A 6,444-nucleotide genomic window follows, 5' to 3' on the forward strand; every position below is an offset into this window, starting at 1 on the left:
GGAGGCAGCGGGAGTTACTCTGGCGTCCTCTCTGTGGTACAGCTGGGGCCTCCCACATCGCGGCTGTCATACAGGGGAGCGTAGCCACCCGGGCCGGGGCCAGGGCTGGCCCGTGATGGGGACCTGTGGCGGACCGTAGGAGAGGGACCAGCATGTTCCGCGTGGTGGGGCAAGGAGGGGGTGCTGCTCTGAGTACGGAGGGGGCCATGGATAGGGGCAGAGAGGACTCTGGGACGTGGATGGAACCGGAGGAAGCGAGCCACGCAGGGTTTGTGGTGGTGTCGAAGAGAGGGGTAGTAGTTACCTAAAGGAGCAGGGGAGGACAAAAGGACATCAGTGAGTCTACAAAATACCATATTTAAATGATGAAAGATTGAATAGAGTGAATCGGACAGACCTGGATTCAATGGAATTTGTTTTCTTTAAAATACTTTAGCTGCAATTGATTATACTTGTCTGGTGCAATGGAACCAATGGAATAGTCTGTGCAGACTATAGTCCCCGCCCCTCTGGCACTCAGGGATGCTCAATCAAACGCTAACGTATTTGAAAGAAATAAAATGCTATTTGACATGAGGTCTGACAGACACCCCGTCACCTGTCTCTGAGATGGCTGTACTCACTGGCTGGCTGGTAGGGCTGCGCGCTCGTAGGGAGGTCGGGGGTTCCTGTAGCACAGTTCAGAGGACTGAGGTTGGTGGGAAGGGGCTGATGCGGGGTCTTATCATTAGGTAGTGGGCCTGTTTTGGGGGTGTGCAGAGTCACACTCTAGTCTAGACCCTGGGCCATAGGGAGAAGGAGCTGAGGAGTGATTTACGGGTGTCTTTGGAGGAGAAATAGACTTCCTGATAGAGAGAGAGAGAGAGAGAGAGAGAGAGAGAGAGAGAGAGAGAGAGAGAGAGAGAGAGACACAGAGACACAGACAGAGAGACAGAGAGAGACAGAGAGAGACACAGAGACAGCGAGAGAGACAGAAAGAGAGACAAGAGAGAGCACACAGAGACACGAGACACAGAGAGAGACACAGAGACAGAGAAAGACAGAAGACAGAGAGAGAGAGAGAGAGAGAGAGACAGAGAGAGACATAGAGAGAGACACAGAGAGAGACACAGAGAGAGAGAGAGACACAGAGAGAGAGCGAGAGAGAGAGAGAGACACAGACAGCAAGAGACACAGAGAGAGACACAGAGAGAGAGAGAGAGAGAGAGAGAGAGAGAGAGAGAGAGAGAGAGAGAGAGAGAGAGAGAGAGAGAGAGAGAGAGAGAGAGAGAGAGAGAGAGAGAGAGAGAGAGAGAGAGAGAGAGACACAGAGACACAGAAACACAGAGAGACACAGAGAGACAGAGAGAGACACAGAGAGACAGCGAGAGAGACAGAAAGAGACAGAGAGAGACACAGAGACACAGAGAGACACAGAGAGAGACACAGAGGACAGAGAAAGACAGAGAGAGAGAGAGAGACAGAGAGAGACATAGAGAGAGACAGAGAGAGCACATAGAGAGAGACACAGAGAGACACAGAGAGGAGACAGAGAGAGACACAGAGAGAGAGAGAGCGACAGAGAGAGAGCGGAGAGAGAGAGAGACACAGAGACAGCAAGAGACACAAGGAGAGAGACAGAGAAACAGAGAAAGGATGTCAGTCTAGAGACAACACCATGTCTCATTGTTCATGATGACACATTAAAGACAGCTGAATCATCCCACTTTCCAGCCTGAACCTTTCATACTCATCAGTGATGAGTCATCATCATGAATAATAAGAATATACAGTACGTGACAGTATGTGAAACCACAGTCACTAGGTGAAAGTAATGCCATGCTACTGTAATGATAGCATAAAGCATTACAGTAGAACAAGACTAATGTGACAGAGGATTACTTACTGTTCCATAGAGCCAGATGAGGAGCGTCTGGAGCCTGTGGAGTCCGTTGGATCCGTTGGGAACAGACCTCTCCCTCTTCATATTCTCCATCATATCCCCCTCCCCTGGGGATGAGCTGGGGAGTGTGTGGCCACCTCCGTTAGGGACCCTGACCCCCCCTTGTCTGAGCCCTTCAGTCCCCCAGTGCAAGCCTCCTCTCCTGAGTCATCCCCTCCATACTCAGACCACTACCCATACTCCCCTTGGGCCAGGGGGTAGGGCCGGCCCACGCACTGATCTTCTTGTTTCTCATTCTGTTCCTTGAAAGGAGAGAGAGAGGAGGGGGTGGAGAGAGGGAGAGGGTGGAGAGAGGGGAATAGGGTGAGAGAAAAAGAGAGAGAAAGAGAGAGAGAGAGAGAGAGAGAGAGAGAGAGAGAGAGAGAGAGAGAGAGAGAGAGAGAGAAAGAGAGAGAGAGAGAGAGAGAGAGAGAGAGAAAAAGAGAAAAGAGAGAAAAAGAGAGAAAAGAGAGAGAGAATAAGAAAGGGTAGGTCGTTTAAGATTTTGTTCACAGAAAAGCTTTGATAAAAACTGTATTTGAGGTCTGTGTATCACAGTGTGGTGGTGTTCTCCCCTCACGTCTCTAGCTCGTCCTGTGTGTGTGCGAAGGTGCAGTTGGATCCTCCGGGGACAGCCCCCCTTGCTGCGGAGGTCTCGACACATACTGGTCTTATACTTGCTGTTGGCCTGTGGCTGCATGGAGAGAGACAGACAACACACAATGTTACTGACAATAGCGAAAACACTGTGCTTGTTGAAGGGACATATCAATGTCTCTTACATTGTCTCTGTTGTGCATTTAACAGGTATATCACGTTTGCACGTGTAATGCGTGCGTGTGCGATTTTGCACGCATGCGCGTGCATGCATGTGTGTGTGTGCGTGTGTGTGTGCGTACGTCGTGTGTGTGTGTGCGTACGTGTGTGTGTGTGTTCATACGTGCGTGTGCGTGTGTGTTTGTGCGTATGTGTGTGTGTGACGTGTCGTGCGTGTGTGTGTGTGTCGTACGTACGTGCTGTGTGTTCATGCGTGCGGTGTGCGCGTGTGTGTTTGTGCGTTTACGTACGTGTGTGTGTGTGTGTGCGTACGTACGTACGTGTGTGTGTTCATACGTGCGTGTGCGTGTATGTGTGCATGTGTGTTTGTGCGTACGTGTGTGTGTGTGTGTGTGCGTACTTATGTGCATGTGTGTACGTGCGTGTGTTTGTTCATACATGCGTGTGTGTGTGTGTGTGTGTGTGTGTGTGTGTGTGTGTGTGTGTGTGTGTGTGTGTGTGTGTGTGTGTGTGTGTGTGTGTGTGTGTGTGTGGTCTGTGCGTGTGATGTCCGGTCCTGTACCTGTGGTGTCTCGTGGTTCTTCTTACTGAAGTTGTGTATAAACTCCACCCAGACCATGGACTACCACCTTCACCGCCAGCATCACACTCTCCAGCTCCTCCCACGACGGAGCTGCCGCATCTACACATACCAAAACACATCCGATATCAACATCCCCGTCTCATTTAGTCATTTAGCAGACGCTCTTATCCCAGAGCGACTTACAGTTACTGAGTGCATACATACATCAACATCCCCCGTCTTGTTTCTAAACAATATTATAGGGTCATAGTGTCTGCAGCTTCTAAACAAACCCACAAACATATACCACAGATACCTCCACCTGTCTCACTGCCCCGGTCTGTCCACCTGTCTCACTGCCCCGGTCTGTCCACCTGTCTCTCACTGACCCGGTCTATCCACCTGTCTCACTGCCCCGGTCTGTCCACCTGTCTCACTGCCCGGTCTGTCCACCTGTCTCACTGCCCCGGTCTGTCCACCTGTCTCACTGCCCCCGGTCTGTCCACCTGTCTCACTGCCCGGTCTGTCCACCTGTCTCACTGCCCCCGGTCTGTCATTTCTTAACAAGTCACAGTGGATGCACTGCTGGCGTTTTTCCACCCACTAAGTGAAAATGCATCAATGATGTGCTATCATATTACCTCTTCTGTCCAGTACTATAATTGTTGATGGTCTAAACCAGGGTTTCCAAACTCGGTCCTGGGGGCCCCCTGGGTACACGTTTTGGTTTTTGCCCTAGCACTCACAGCTGATTCAAATAACCAACTCATCATCAAGCTTTGGTTATTTGAATCCGCTGTGTAGTGCTAGGGCAAAAACCAAAACGTGCACCCGAGGGGGCCCCAGGACCGAGTTTGGGAAACCCTGTTCTAAACCTCAAAGGGAGCTGCATGGAGAAGCTTGCTGGGTTCCCCAGGCCCTGGGCTGAAAGGTGTGGGTTGATCTGTACTGTGTCTACCTGGGATGTGGTCGATGTTGGCCAGTAGTTTCAGGTGTGGTCTGAGGCTGTTCAGATTGGCTGGGTCTCCTGTTCTCTGTAGAACTATCGTCAGCTCCTGGACACTCTTTGCAAAGGACTCTGGGGACTGGAGCTGGGGGGAGTGACCATCAGACAAAATAAGTTAGTGAAGAAACACATAACAACTCATTACGAGTCATTTAATATGGTGGTACTGGTTCTACACTAAAGGTATCCAACCAGGGTCTGCGGAGGTACTGCAGGAGATCCATTAAAATATTTTCTAAAATAAAAAATACAAGTGACAAAAATAAATGTTTTATTTCAATGCTTTTTATGAATATCGCTAGCAACAACAGAATAAACAAAATGTTTATGACATACCACCTACATTAGAAAAGAGGAGAATATCTTATTTCTAATGATGTCAACTTTATTTCTCAACTCCTTATTGAGCAATTACACTCATTGGAGTCAATTACACTTACTGGAGTATCTGACATAGGCTTTGAAAAAGCACCTGCTAATAGGCTACCAGTGCAGCTGTGTGGCTGCTGGTTAGCATTCTTGACTTGGACATTCATTTTGCCAACACATGCCTAACCTTTGTTTAACCAGCTAAACAGCTGCTCTTAGTGAAAATGTGTTTTGAGTTACCTTTCTAGCTAATGGGCTAGGAGTTTGGACCTACACTTCCTCTTCCAATTATTATGTGGAGGTCAAAGAAATGAAAACTATCCACCAAATCTATTCATTTAAAATGTTGATTACTTCTCCTTGCCATTATCATTCACCTGATGATAAGACAAGACGTGATACATGAGTTTTTGCTAACGATGATGTGGGGGTCCCTAGGTCGCCACTTTGCCTGGGACAGTGGTCCTAATTGCATGATGGGCGTCCCTAGGTCGCCACTTTGCCTGGGACAGTGGTCCTAGCATGATGGACGTCCCTAGGTCGCCACTTTTGCCCTGGGACAGTGGTCCTAACGTATGATGTCCTAGGTCGCCACTTTGCCTGGGACTGTCACGCCCTCTCACTCAGGGGACGCTTATATGTTGAGTCAGGGTGTGTATATTTCCTTGTTTACGTTTTTCTATGTTGTCGATCTAGTATGTGTGGATCTATGTTGCCGGTGTGGTTTCCCAATCAGAGGCAGCTGTCGCTTCGTTGTCTCTGATTGGGGACCATACTTTTAGGCAGCCTATTGGGCACTGTCTAGTTGTGGGATCTTGTTCCTTGTAAGGTATGTTGTGTGTTCTACCTTGGACTTCACGTTTCGTTCCTTGTTGTTTTGTCGTGTGTTTAAAGTTTAATAAACATGTACGCATATCACGCTGCGCCTTGGTCTGACCCGTCATTCAACGAACGTGACAGGGCCCGGTGGTCCCTGGGCAAGAAATAGTTAAAGACTTGCGCTGCTTGAAGACACCATACAAGTATAGCAGCTTAACGTACTATACAGTGAGAAAATAGCTGCGTATGTCTCATAGTGATGCACGCATGGGGGGTTAATGAATGAGCTTAAAGAGAACTAGTATGTGTGAGGAAATCAGGAGTTGATCTTGATCTTGTCCATCTTGATTAGTACAAGCCAGTAATACAGTGGTGTGGAGGCAGACAGCGTACCTTATCGATGATAGACTGCATGTGTGACTTGTGGATGAGGTCTCCATAGAGCAGAGAGGACCACTGTTCAGGAGAGATACGGAGCCCCGCCTCCAGTGGCGATGTGTACGATCTAGGGCGTCATGCTCTCAGCGACGCAGAGCCTCGTACGTACGGAACTCCTCCTTTAGCTGCATCAGCGACGAGTCCTCGTCACGCTTGGTCACCTGGGAGGGAGGGGAGGAGGTGAGGGAGGGGAGGGGAGGGAGGGAGGGAGGAGGTTGGGGAGGTAGAGTGGAGGGAGGGGAGTGAGGGAGGGGGAGGGGTTGGGAGGTAGGGTGGAGAGAGGGGGAGGGAGGGAGCAGGTTGGGAGGTAGGGGGAGGTAGGTAGGGGAGGAATGGAGGTGGGGGGCATACAGTACAGTTAGAGACCTACACCCAATAAACCTGACTTGGCTTAACTCCAAACACATTCACATGACCTACAGTAACCCAGTGACCTACAGTAACCCAGTGACCTACAGTAACCAGTGACCTACAGTAACCCAGTGACCTCATAACCAAGTGACCTACAGTACCAGTGACCTACAGTAACCAGTGACCTACAGTAACCAAGTG

General features: G+C 49.6%; 1 long non-coding RNA gene across 1 annotated transcript; it reads right to left on the reverse strand.

The window, feature by feature from the left end:
• Window positions 1-3,308: 3,308 nt before the first annotated feature.
• On the reverse strand, window positions 3,309-5,935 carry LOC123490919. The gene is made up of 3 exons (XR_006661105.1): window positions 5,848-5,935; window positions 4,219-4,351; window positions 3,309-3,380 (listed from the first exon to the last, which is right to left on the reverse strand). It is a non-coding gene; the product is annotated as an uncharacterized LOC123490919 (long non-coding RNA).
• Window positions 5,936-6,444: the final 509 nt, after the last annotated feature.

Source organism: Coregonus clupeaformis, unplaced genomic scaffold (assembly GCF_020615455.1).
Source record: "Coregonus clupeaformis isolate EN_2021a unplaced genomic scaffold, ASM2061545v1 scaf5546, whole genome shotgun sequence".
Lineage (NCBI taxonomy): Eukaryota > Metazoa > Chordata > Actinopteri > Salmoniformes > Salmonidae > Coregonus > Coregonus clupeaformis.